Source organism: Ovis canadensis, chromosome 24 (genome assembly GCF_042477335.2).
Source record: "Ovis canadensis isolate MfBH-ARS-UI-01 breed Bighorn chromosome 24, ARS-UI_OviCan_v2, whole genome shotgun sequence".
NCBI classification, from domain to species: Eukaryota; Metazoa; Chordata; class Mammalia; order Artiodactyla; family Bovidae; genus Ovis; species Ovis canadensis.
Window position 1 is genome coordinate 24534381 of NC_091268.1, and position 10930 is coordinate 24545310.

General features: G+C 53.6%; 1 protein-coding gene across 2 annotated transcripts in view; it reads right to left on the reverse strand.

Moving 5' to 3' along the window:
* The window catches only part of EMP2 (epithelial membrane protein 2), a 44236-nt gene extending 34270 nt beyond the window's left edge, over positions 1-9966 (reverse strand). Inside the window, exon 1 of one of the 2 annotated variants that reach the window (XM_069571285.1) lies at positions 9561-9966. The gene's annotated coding sequence lies outside the window, so the exon portion shown is untranslated. Of the gene's footprint in view, positions 1-7814; positions 8091-9560 lie in introns of those variants that run through there. The other variant, XM_069571287.1, reaches the window with a different exon arrangement.
* Between the last annotated feature and the right edge of the window lie 964 nt (positions 9967-10930).

Consider the following 10930-nt stretch of genomic DNA (forward strand, 5'->3'; position numbering starts at 1 on the left):
TACATAAAAAAAAAAAAAGAGCGTATTACAGTTTGTAACATTGCCTGTATGCTACAGAAATCATCTCCAAATGCCTGTGGGTGTGCAGACCGCACTCTGGGAGGGCCGATGATTAAGCCTCTTTCGGGCTCTGGCCTAGAAGAATGTGACCCCATGTCATGCTGACATAGAGGGATGCTGACTGTGCCACTTGGGGCTGAACCAACTGCGGCAGGCGGGGAGGGGAGCAGCTGCCCTCAGCCCTTCCCCACGCTGCCCGTCTCCACCCCTGCAGCCTCCTGCCCACTTCTCATCCAAGGCAGGGGGCCTCACTTCTGCCACTCCTCCCGGGGGTGGGCTGAAAAGCAGGCAAACCAGGGACTCCTGGGGGGATGCCCTCCCTCAACTAGTCACACAGCAGAGACTTACTGAGCACCTACTGCACCCTTCCCAGGTGGCTCAGTGGTAAAGAACACGCCTGCCAGTGCAGGAGACACAAGAGACATGGGTTCAATCCCTGAGCAGGGAAGATCCCCTGGGGGAGGAAATGGCAAGCCACTCCAGTATTCTTGACTAGAGAATCCCACGGACAGAGGACCCTGGCGGGCTACAGCTCAGGGGCTCGCAAAGCATCAAATACAACTGAGCACGCACTGCATACTTAGCTCTGTGCTAGAGGGTGCTGGAGAAACCCCTGGGAACTCAAAAGAGCTGGTCCCTCAAACAAAGACCGTCGGAAGTAATGGAAGTGATCACCGCTTAGAAAGAGGATTCCTTCTCCATTCCACACACACATCTGAAACACAGGAATCAAGATGGCTTTGCCCAGGGCAGAGGTGGGGGTGAGTTCTGCTGTCTGTGACCAGGCTGTTAAAGGCAGAGGACCCTCATGTGGTCCAGGACCCTCAGGACTGAGAAAGTTGACTTGAGAGGAAGAACACAGGCCTCTAAGACATCCATCAACACATCGGCAGCAAAGACACTTTCTTGGCCCAAAGGACCAGGATTTTTTCAAGAGGACTCAGATGTCTGTCAAAAAGAGGGATGTCATGGAACCCAACCAACCATCCAATGGAACAGGGTCTGCAGAGTCTGAGAGTTTATTGTTGTTCGGTTGTTAAGTCAAGTCCGACTCTTTGCGACCCCTATGGATCATAGCCCACCAGGCTCCTCTGTCCATGGGATTTCCCAGCCAAGAATACTGGAGTGGGTTGCCATTTCCTTCTTCAGGGGATCTTCCTAACCCAGGGATTGAACCCTCCTCTTCTGCACTGACAGGAGAATTCTTTACCCCTGAGCCACCTGAGAAACCCCCAGGGTCTACAAGACTAGGATTCAAACCCTAACGCAAAATTCTTAAGACTCCGTTTCATCTATTGGGCAGAGATAATGACACTCCTAACCCCTGAGGGTTGTTATTCATTATAAATGAGATAGACACTGTAAAGCAAGTGGCCCAAACTGCTTTGCACCCTGTAAATGCTATGGCAAATTACCGCTGTTAACACTGGCAAAATGTAAGTCATTCTCTCCTCCATTCTCAAACACCAACCTACAGCACAGTTCCAGATCCTTTATGTGTCTCTCTGAATTCTCTTCAAAGCCCCAGACTGCCACTCCTAATGGTCTGCTGGACACCCTTCCAGGGATCTCATAATGGCCCTATTGTATGTGCGCGCTCAGTCATGTCCCACTGTGCGACCCCATGGACTGTAGCCCACCAGGATCTTCTATCCACAGAACTCTCCAGGCAAGAATACTGGAGTGGGCTGCCATTTCCCACTCCAGAGGATCTTCCCAACCCAAGGATCAAACCTGAGTCTCTTTCATCTCCTGCACTGCAGGTGGATTCTTAACACACCCTAAATGTACCACATTACCCCCTCCCCAAACTACCACTTGTCTGTTAACAGCATCCAGACGGAAAACCATCACGGCCAGGAGAGGTACACAGAGGGACGTTTCCAGGGGCACGTTCCATGGAGGCTGAATGGTACATGTCCTGGCTACCCTGCCATTGAATTGTAACACAGCCCCCACCTAGTCTGTCTACCATTGCCCCCACCCCACCTCTAAAAGCTCCCCACTCCAAACCTGCAAAACTCATACTGCTTACCAAATTCAGGGAAGACTATTTCATTATTCCTGAACTTCACGGACACATATTAGGGCTTCCTAGGTGGCTCAGACAGTAAAGAACCCACCTGCAATGCTGGAGACCCAGGTTCCACCCCTGGGTCAGGAAGATTCCCTGGAAAAGGGAATGGCTACCCACTCCAGGACTCTTGCTTGGGAAATCCCATGGACCGAGGAGCAGTCATGACTTAGCAACTGCCCCACCACCACCACCACCACCACACTTACGTAACTCTTAAATATATTTTCTCAGAAACAAACAAGACTGGAGTCCCACAGTCCATTCCTTCCTCTCCACGGGTAGCCACACTGATTGATTCTGATATGTCCTTCCAGTCACTTTCCTTGCATACATGTAACACATATGAGGCCACAGGAACACTGTTTCAGTTTGCTTTTATGTAAATAACCTATTTTCCCATATATACCTTTGTTACTTATCAACCTTTCTACATTGGTACACAGAGATGAACCTCCAAGTTTTTTCTCTGAGATCTAAATTTTTAAATTTTTGATTGAGAATATAATTGATGTGCAATATGTTAGTTTCAGGTGTGCTACATGGTGATTTGACATTTGCACACATTATGAAATAGCCATCATGATAAGTCTAATAGCTAAATACATTATATCCCCGTGGCTTATTTACTTAATAACTGGAGGTTTGTGCCTCTTAATCCCCTCCACCTATTTTACCCCTCCCACCCTCCTTACATCTTGTCTTTTTTTTAATTTTTATTTTTATGCTTTTTGGCCACTCTGCATGTGGGATCTTAGTTCCCCAGCCAGGGACAGAATCCTGTATTGGGAGTGCAAGTCTTAACCACTGCACTGCCAAGGGAAGATCCTGAGTTTTGCTCTTTTTTAACTTTTGTAAAGCGTTAGTCACTCAGTCTTGTCCGACCGTGTGACCCGCACGGACTGTAACCCACCAAGCTCCTCTATCCATGGAATTCTCCAGGCAAGAATTTTGGAGTGGGCTGTCATGCCCTCCTCCAGGGGATCTTTCCGACCCAGGGATTGAACCCAGGTCTCCTGCATTGGAGGCAGCCTCTTTACCATGTGAGCCACCAGGGAAGCCCTAACTTCTGCAAAATACTCCCTAATGTGACCACTGGGTATTTAGTTGCTTCTAGGATACTTCCACTTTTCCCCTTTCACTCCTTCTTCCCAGTGTTGCAGTGTGAACGTCATCACTCCTGCCTCGCCAACCAGGTTCACCAGGATGTGCAGGGAAGCCCCCTTCGTCTCCGCCATCCGGCTCGGCCCCCAGGCCTGCCCTCCTCTCCTGCACCGTGCACTGCCAGCTATCGAGACACGTGCATCAGCCCAAGCAAGACCTCTGCCTGCACCCGCTACCTTTCCTCTCCCTCCTTTCTGCAAACCCGGAGCCATCACTGCCCAGGGGGATTCTAGGGACTCTTCCAAGCCCATCTCCAGTCCAACAAGCTTAAGGAAACTCTTGCACACCATGACATGGGCTCCCCTGAAACCCCATCTCGTGACTCCGCTTCTGGCACATACATGCTTGTACCCACCATCTTCTGCATGGGACTGAAACCTCCTTCAAAGAGAGCGAAATCCCCCTTTGCCTACACGGCTCACTGCCCAGAGTCATGTGATAACAGCCATCAGGATGAAAGTGGGCAAGCCAGACACTCCCTCAGCTTTCCTTTGGTTCAAGCAAACCACAAACACCTTCAGCCACTTCCATGAACATCAATATTCCAACTCTTCCAATCCCCGGAACAACCGTCCAAGGCATTTGGGGGCATGATGACCCTCATCAAAGATGCAGAGACTCCTTCGGAAGTTGAGCGGCACATCAGGTCTGAAGCTGAACGTTGGGGCCTCTTTGTAGACGAGGAGCTTGGGCGGGGAGCTCACAGATATTTCAAGATTGTTGTCAAAAGGATGAACATCTCTGGAGAAGGAAATGGCAACCCACTCCAATATTCTCGCCTGGAAAATCTCATGGATGGAGGAGCCTGACAGGCTATAGTCCATGGGGTCACAAAAAGTCGGACAGGACTGAGCGACTAACACTTACACTTATGCCATCTCCCCAAAGGCAGTCCCTTTTGCACTAAGATTTTTACCAAACCCAAGGATCATCATTGTTTATTAATGACACCTTTCCATTATTTCAAAAAAAAGCTTTAGAGTTTAAAACATCAACTTCAGTGTTTTACCCTATGCAGTAGCAAAACTATGGGTTTGTGTTCTGTCTGTTTTTTTCATGTCAATGGAGAAAAAGACATAATTACTCTTTTTGTTTGTTTGTTTCACATTCAACTATGAACTTTTAAAAATGATCTTGGTTACCACCAGTGATAATACACTTTGGGAAACATTCCTTAGAATAAGATGAATGAGACTTTGGGTCACATGTATTCACTGCAAAAATTGTTAACTAACTTCATTTTAAGGAAAGAAAGCTCTCCAGAGAAGTTTGTGATCAAAAGGGTCAGAAAGGGAAATCTTCAAAGGGACTTCCCTATTGGACAAACTTAGTTGATCTTAGGCTTACAAGCAGTTTGCACTGAGGGACTTAACCAGTCCCTCTCTGCATCCTGCAGGGTGAGAGATGTTTCATACCCAAATTTCTCAGCTCAGTTTTGGCACCAAATATCCAAATATCTAGAGCTTATATCCCTCAGCTCTAGACCCAGGAGTGCTAGGAAGCTTCTAGAAGCTGATGTTATCTAACCTGTCCAAGGAGGGCAGGAAGTTGGAGAATCTCTTCACCTTCAGTCCCTTTCTAGATCAACTGAAGCCCAGCTTCCCAAAAAGGTGAGAGTCCTGGGAATTTAACTATTCAGGTCAACAACTCCTTGTTAAGCCCTGGAGATACCATGTGAACAAACCAATTGTCCTCAGGTGGGAAGACTGCTTTTCTCCAGCCCCCAAGTCTTCCTATTTCCTGCCTGAGGATGGATGATATTCCCAGAGCCCAACAGCTCTGGCTGGGAGTGACCTGAGGCCAGTGGGAAGTGACCCACTGCCTGAGCATGGCTCTTGGCCCACCTTTCACTGATCAGCACATGAGTGTGGAAACTCAACATCTTAGATGGATGACACGTGCCATAAGGGTCCCTGGGACCTGGGGGACCATAAGGGGACCTGGCCTAGGAACCCACTGGCAACTCCCAGTCATCCAGCTGCTTGGCAGTGAGTCCCCAGACGCAGTTCTTGTCCAGGTACTGCTGCCACCCTGCTGAGTGACCCCGGGTGAGTCACTCCTCCTCTGAGCATCCCTAGCAGTTACACTGGGACTTTTTAAGGCCCTTTGTTGTTGTTGTTCAGTCACCAAGTCATGTTCAACTCTTTGTGACCCCATGGACTGCAGCACGCCAGGCTTCCCTGTCCTTCACTATCTCCCCAAGTTTGCTCAAACTCATGTCCATTGAGTCAGTGAAGCCATCCAATCATCTCATCCTCTGTCACCCTCTTCTCCTTTTGCCTTCAATCTTTCCCAGCATCAGGGTCTTTTCCAGTAAATCGGCTCTTCAAGTCAGGTGGCCAAAGTAATGGAGCTTCAACTTTAGCATCAGCCCTTCCGATGAATAATCAGGGTTGATTTCCTTTAGGATTGACTGGTTTGATGTCCTTGCAGTCTAAGGGACTCTCCAGCATGTTCTCCAGCACCACAGCTTGAAAACATCAGTTCTTTGGCACTCAGCCTTCTTTATGGTCCAACTCTCATATCCGTACTAAGGCCCTTATGCCCCTGAAACACTCTGATCCTAGCCCACGGAGGCCCAGGGCACTCTCACGCCTCCCAGCCTCTGCCCAGGGCTTAGCCGCCTGGAAGAGCCCCAGTGACTGGAGCGGGGACAGCTAGTGCTACTGTGGTTGCCCAGTTACAGGCCATGCTCTTGCTGGGTGGCAGCTCTGCCTTGGGTATTTTTAGATTCCCCCCCTCGGCCTGTCCCTAACAAGAGCCAGACGCATCTGACAATCCCCAGCCACGGGCCAGTCCTGCCAAAACTGCACTTTGGGGTCACTCCCGCAGGAAGCCGGGCTCCATCGCTCCTGGGGTGAGAACGGGTGCCTCCTCTTCCCAGCACCCCCACCCCACCCCCATTCTTCTCTGGATGAGATGACGCCAACATCCAAGGGTCAGGTCCCAGTTCTGTCTAAGGTGCCAGCTGACCTGGTTCCCCATTCCAGCTGCTGCTGCCAATCGCCCAGTAAGAGGTCCCTGGAGCCCACCCCCCTGTCTTGGAGTCCTGCCGTCAGCTTTTAACGGCCTCTCCTGGAAGGAGTCTGCTTCCCTCTTTGGGGGGATGTCTGTCACCACCCCATGATTGGAGAACCCACCTCTGTGCCACATTAGCCCCTGAAGCCAGGGTCAGAGGCCTCGTTTGCCCACAAAGCTGGGCAGCAGCCACATGTTGCAACACACACACACACCAATCTGCCTTCCCCAGGACAGTCCGCTGGACTTCTGCCTTCCAAACAAATCCCGCCAAGCAGCCAGCAATCCACCACCACCCCATCTGGCCTGGAAAGGCATTCCTGTATTTTTGTCTGGACAGACTTCCCTTCCTGGTCACGTCTGACAGAGTTCACTGTGACAAAGAGCCAGCCTCCACTGTGCCCCTGTCAACCAGGAAGGCCCCGGAGGGCAGGGGAATAAGTGCAGGCCTGGGATGAGACATGGGCCAGTTGAGCCTTCCTGGGAATCGCCCGTGCCTGGAAAATCGAGAGTCTGCGCGCACACACACACACGTGCTTTCAGCTCCCGCCCTGAAGATAATGTGCACAGGCAGAGAGAGAAAATCTAGGTGAAACATTCACTTCCACTCTATAAACAAAGGGCCTCAGACAAGACTTGTGTGTGCAGGGGAGTGGCAGGGAGGACAGGATGGTTGTGCCCTGGATCTACGACTGGCTGCCACGGACCTTCGTTAGCCCCTTGTGTGCTGCGTGTGCTCAGTGGCGTCCAACTCTGTGACCCCATGGGCTCCAGGAGTCCACCGGGCTCCTCTGTCCATGGATTGTCCGAGCAAGAATAGTGGAGTGGGTTGCCATTTCCTTCTCCAGGGGATCCTCCCGACCCCGGGATCGAACTCACATTTCCTATGTCTCCTGCATTAGTAGGTGGATTCTTACGCACTGTGCCACCTGGGAAGCCCCTCATAAACTGTGCCCTAATCTGGGGCCTGGACTGCAGAAGAGGGCTCCACCTCTCCCCTCTGGGTGGGGCAGCGCAGTACCAGTGCCCACCGGCCTGGCCCTGCCCTCACCTGCCCAGTGGCCCCCCTCTGTGGCTTCCAACGCAGTCACTTGTTCCCAGATTTCGGGTGAATCTCACTTTCCCCACTGGAAGGACAGAGGCAGCTACAGGCTATGTGGCCCACTCCCTGCCTCCCACTCCCCAATTCCCAGTGAGGGTGGAGGACGCTGATCCAAAACCCCTAGGTGGGAAAACAGGTTCTGCACCCTCCTGCCACCCCCACGCCCTCCCTCTGCCTCGGGCTTGGCATCTGCCAAGGGCCCCGAAGGCATCGGGGCCCTGATTTCCCCAGAACAGTCTTCCCCCTGCCTCTTCAAGTCCCACCAGGGCATCTCCAGGTGGCAATACAAGCAGGGACTGGGGAAAACAGATGGAGATCCAAGGTCTGGCTCTTGGCACCTACTAGCTCAAGGACCTTGAGAAACTGACTTAAGGTCTCTGGCCTGGCTCTTCCCACCTGCAGCCTGGGAGCGTGGAGGAGCTGGTGCAGCGTGGCGGGGTGGGTGGGGGGTGGCTTCTAGGAGCGCGTCGTGCCCTGCAGAGGCTCCATCAGCTTCGGTTCCCTTCCTCGTCCCTTCCAGACTCCTGGGGAAACCTGGCTCCGGTCCCTTCCTCGCCCTCCTTCCACTTCCTTATGCTGAGGCCAAATTCTGGGGAGAGGTAGCCGGCAACCGTGACGGGCCTCCCAGATTTCTAGCTGATTCAGACTGAAGCACAGAGGTGGCTACAGAGTCTGTTTAATTGTGGCAGGATATACAGAACATAACATTAATCATTTTCACCACTTTTAAGTGTAGAATTCAGTGCCATTAAATACATTTACCATGTCATAGGACCATCACCACTATCTATACCCCAAATCTCTGCATCGTCCCCAACTCTGCACCCATTAAACAAGGACTCCCCATCCCTCTCCCCCGGCCCAGCTAACCTCTACTCTACTTTCCGTCCCTATGAACTCGCCTATTCTAGGTGTCTCCTGTCAGTGCTTCTCAAGGCCCTCTCCAAGCCCCTTGCCTTACTCCTTACTCTGCCGGTCACTTCTTACCTGTTCTCTGCATTTTAGGTACAGCCAAGTTCAAAGATCACCCCACGGCATTTCACATGCACCGCTTTGGAGCCTGGGAGGGGGCACTGACTGTTTTCCCAAACCTGAAACAGGGCTGTCATTCTTGTTCCAAAGTCAGAGGTGGGTTTGGTGGCCTGGAGGGAAGGGCTTTGCAATGTGGGGTCTCCAGCAGGTACAGGTGCCCCCACCTAACCCTCATTCTTGAGGTTCCTGTGTCAGCCCCCAAAACAGGGCCTCCCTGGGGTGGAGTTGGTGCTGGTGGTTTAGTCGCTAAGTCGTGTCCCACTTTTGCGACCCCATAGACTGTAGCCGGCCAGGCTCCTCTGTCCATGGAATTCTCCAGGCAAGAATACTGGAATGGGTTGCCATTTCCTTCTCCAAGGGATCGTCCCAACCCAGGTCTCCTGCATTGCAGGCAGATTCTTTACCGGTGGGTTTAGGACCCTGGGTTTGGGGGGAGTGTATAGGCCTTCTATACACGAACGCTAGCCTCCCATCGCTCTGGACCTATGGGTGGGGCTCTCAGTGCTCCTCCCCAGTCCAACCGCAGGGTAGAGGGGACATAGGCGTCACCCAAGCCCCTCCACCGCCCCAGACCGAAGTCAGCAGCTCCTCGCCGCTGGAGGGCGCCACGGAGCCGCCGCCGCCGCCAGGGGCCAAGAGGGACCCACCGACTCAGCCTGGGCGCAGCAGGTCCCGCGCGCTCCCACGAGGGGGGGGACCCGCGCCAAGGCGCCGGGGACTCTCACACGACGAGAGCGGGGCGGCCCGGGATCCCAGAGCCCTGGGCGTAGAGTTGGCGGGGGCGAGGGGAGTCGCCCTGACTCCTCCCCAAACTTTTCCCGCCCGCCTCGGCGCGAAAGGCGAAGGAAGCAGTCCGGGGGTGGGAAGGTGGAATTCGGGATCCAGGGCGGGCCGGGGGGCAGGCGGGAAGTCGGCCCCCGTGCGATCTGGCGGAGGAACAGTGGATTTTCCGCTGGGAAGGGGCCCCTCCCTGCCCCCCACCCCAATCGCAGGGATCTCCCTGCGTCGGGTACTTGCAGGGGCTCCCGCCCCGCGCTGCCCCGGCTCTCGCTGCCCCGAGCGCCCCCCGCCCCGACCAGCGCGCGGCTCCCGGGCGCGCCCGCGACTCACCGGACGCGGGCGGCTGGACCGACCGACGGGCTGGGGCGCGAGGCGAGGCCGCCGGGCTGTTTTGAAGCTCTGGGCTGGGACTGCGCGCTCTCCCTCCTCCCTCTCGCTGGCGCCGAGCCTCCTCCCCACATCCCCCTCCTTCCCCGACCCCGCCTCCCAGGGCGTGATGTCAGGAGCCCGGAGAGCCGAGGGGGAGGGACCGCGGGAGGCTGGTGGGGGACCCGGGAGGGCAAGGCCGGAGCCCGGGCAGCGACCCCTGCCCCAGCCCGCCTCCCTGCGCTCCTTTGGGCCAGTTTGGGGCAGAGCTGGTAGCCGGGTGAGGGGGTAAGGAAGGAGGGAGTGGGCGCTCGAAGGCTCTCTGCGCTGCGTTCGCCCTTCTCCCTCCACCCCTGCCCATCTTCTCCCCGTGGCTTAAGGACGAGCGTTCTGTAATCGACTCCCTACTTTAGCACCCCTTCCCTGGCCCTTTTCTCAACGTAGTGATTTTTTCTTTAATCTTTCCTGCCTCAGTTTCCCCTTCTGGAAATGGAAGTCACAGTAGAACCGCTTTCCTTAGGTTACTATAAGACCGGAAATGGTCATACCTGAGTGTGCCTGGTACATAGTTAATCTAAACTCAATTAATCTAAACTCAGTTAATCTAAGACGCCGGAGATGACAGGGAAGAGAACGGACACAGTGATGTGTCATACCTTTAGTTCATACCTTTAGTACAGTCCCTTGGACTGCAAGGAGATCCAACCAATCCATTCTGAAGGAGATCAGCCCTGGGATTTCTTTGGAAGGAATGATGCTAAAGCTGAAACTCCAGTACTTTGGCCACCTCATGCGAAGAGTTGACTCATTGGAAAAGACTCTGATGCTGGGAGGGATTAAGGGCAGGAGGAGAAGGGGACGACAGAGGATGAGATGGTTGGATGGCATCACTGACTCGGTGGACATGAGTTTCAGTGAACTCCGGGAGTTGGTGATGGACAGGAGGCCTGGCGTGCTGCGATTCATGGGGTTACAAAGAGTCGGACACAACTGAGCGACTTCCCTGGGTGGGGAAGATCCCCTGCAGAAGGAAATGGCAACCCACTCCAGTAATCTTGACTGGGAAATCCCATGGACAGAGGAGCCCAGCGAGCTACAGTCCATGGGGTCGCAAGAGTGGGACACGACTTAGCAACTAAACCACCACCAGTCTAAGCTGTAGTTGTTCTTATTATCTGACAGAGTCCCTGACCTTGGTGGCTTGGGAAGCCTTGGGAAGTGGCTGGGAAACCTTGGGAAGTGGCTGAACAACCAGGGATCCCATCTTAGGACTCCGCCAGAGTCTGCCTCACACAAACCACCACACGTGTTTTGAACCCACAGTCCTGGAATTT